The following is a 2,801-nucleotide window of genomic DNA, read 5'->3' on the forward strand; positions in this document are numbered from 1 at the left end:
CACCCACCCACACTTTATTTTCCTGGATCTTTTGTGTGATCTCATTTATCTTTATGGTGCAGCAATAGCCATATGCTTATATACAATCCATGAAAAAATTAGCGTAGGGCCAGGCATGGTGCTGCACACCTTTAATCCCAGCACTGTGGAGGCAGAAGCAGGTGGAGCTCATAGTCTGAGACCAGTCTGCTCTACATGAGTAATTCTAAGACATCATGGCTACATAGAAAAGCCCTATCTCAAAAATGAATGAGTGATTTAGTATTTGTACAAAATAGCAAGTTTCCATATGACTTTGTTTCTTTTTCCCAGGCCCAGGCTGGCTTGGAAGTAGTGATCCTCCTGTCTCAGCTTTCAGAGTGCTGGACTGCAGATGTGTTACCATGTCTGGGTCTTCCCTCCTTTCTCCTTCTCCCGTTTCCCTCCCTCCCTTCCTTCTTCCCCTATAGATCTTCTTATCTTCCCCCCAGGCCTCCCCATCCCCCATCCTCTTTCTCCTTTCTGTACATCAGGATTTTTGTCTTTAGCAGGAGGGTTTGAAAAGACTCTCTGGGCTCAGTGAATTGAACTAATTGGGAGACTGGACAGAATTCCCAGGGCTGAGGCCTCTCTTGGTGGACCTTGTGAGGTAGAGTGTGACCCTCCGTCTGAACCTCATGTGGCACTGGCGGATATTGGGATAATATTGTGAATGAATGCCTGAGCAGCAGTTTTCAAAAGCCTTTGCTGGCTAAGTCCATCTCCCTTGCGGTGATACCGAGTACCGCCGGCAGATGGCGATAAAGGCCGGTCAAAAATAACGTGGGGCAGGTTTGAGGTTGAGATGCAGGCTTTATGGCCTATATCGCTACAGAAATGACATTAGGCATCATTGTGGCTCTTAATGTTCTTGCCTGGGCCCTACTTGCCAGCTGGCCTCAAGTCTGTTCTCTGGGGCCTGCCTTCCTCCTACCACCAAAGCCTGGCCTTTGCACTAGCTGGTCCCCTGCTTCCAGCCCTGTTCTAGAGGTCTTCGAGTTAGAATAAGAAATTAGTATACAGACAGTAGGTTTGTTATGGGATTTGCACAGTTTTATTTTTTTATTTTTTATTTTTTGCGATGCAGGGGATTGAAGTCAAGGATTTCCATACACCAGGCAAGCACTCACCGGTTGTGACACCCCTAGTCCCACACTGCTTTTGTTTGTCTTCCTGCCCAGCCTCTCCCCCTTCCCTTTCCTGTGGCTCCCACTTCCCTCCCCAACTAACTGCTCTGCTTTCAGTCCAGACAGATTTCATAGGATTAAAAACATACCTTTTCCCCATTATCTCCTTCCTGGCCTTCCTCCTTCTTAAACTTTCCTTCTGTATTTTCCCCCCAGAAATGTTCGTGTTTTGCAGCCCAGACTGGTCTCCAACGCCTGATCCTCCTGCCTCATCTTCCTCACAGGTGTGTGCCGTCAGAACTAGCTCCAGTTGTCTTTGTGAAGTACTTCAGCAAAGTGTTTTAAAGTGTTCAGTATGTTTATAATCTCCATCTTTAAATTACAGTTTATTTGTTGATTTATTCCTGTGTATCCATGTATGGCAGTACTCTACAGCTTGTGGGTGTCTGGTCTCTTCTTTCACTATTTGGGTCCTGTGGCTCAAACTGAAATCATCAGGCTTGGTGGCCAGTGCTTGTCCCCATTAAGCCATCTTGAGGCCTAGAGTCTTTCACTTTTGAGGTGAATGAACGAAACGCAGGAATGCAGGGGTACAGTCACTTGATTCTGGTAATCTCACCTGTACTGAATTCCCATCAAACGCCTGGTCATGGAAGCCATGCAGACAGAGGCTGAGCCCATGAACAGAGAGGCCCAATGCCATCATTGCTCTTCAGGGAAACACAGTTAAAACAACGACATACTGCTAAATGTCTAAAATGGCCCAAACAAAAATATAGATTCTACCAAACTCTGCTGAGGATGTGAAGAAGGTCGATCCTTACATGTGGCCAGTGGGACTGAATGGTTCAGCCATTCTGGGGGTCCCCTTGCAGTATCTTACAGAGTTGATCACACCTGTATCATATGACCAGCAGCCACACTTTGGGACACACCTCCCAGATAAGGGAACACTCCTGTTTTCACGGAAGCCTGCTGCAATATTCACAGCAGCTCCATGTATGATGGTCCAGAAATGACTAAACTGCCATGTGACAGAGTGTCTCAAGTCTAACAAGAAGCACGCTGGGTTTGGTAAAGTATAACTTGGGGGACGCCAAAGCAGGAGTCTTTAGAGTTGAGGTCTAGCCTGGTCTACATAGAAAGATGCTGTAGCAAAAAGCAAAACAAATGAGAGAAAAAACTTCACTGAAGAGGAGGAGCTGAGAATTTGGGAGACGGCTGAGTTGGTGATGTACTGGTGTGACAAGCACCTTGATATCCCAGTTGGTAAAGAGCTAGGTGTGATGTTGCAGGCTTCTACTTTTAGTGCAGAGGACTGGGAGGCTGGAGAATCCCAGGGATCTGTTGTTCAAATAGGCTAGCCAATTGATTAAGGAGGACACTGGCCTGTACACATAAGAACATGTATATGTGTGTATACCACACACATAAAAGAAGAGGAAGGTGGAGAAATGGACTTGTGACATACACAGCTCCAACTCAGAGGGATTGTGGGCAACATGCTGAGTGAGAAAGGTCTCAGAGGTGATCTGCTGTGTGCTTGATGTCCGTCTGACTTTTCTTTCTCCTCTCCTCTCCTCTCCTCTCCTCTCCTCTCCTCTCCTCTCCTCTCCTCTCCTCTCCTCTCCTCTCCTCTCCTCTCCTCTCCTCTCC

Source organism: Grammomys surdaster, unplaced genomic scaffold (genome assembly GCF_004785775.1).
Source record: "Grammomys surdaster isolate TR1022 unplaced genomic scaffold, NIH_TR_1.0 251, whole genome shotgun sequence".
In the NCBI taxonomy this organism is placed as follows: domain Eukaryota; kingdom Metazoa; phylum Chordata; class Mammalia; order Rodentia; family Muridae; genus Grammomys; species Grammomys surdaster.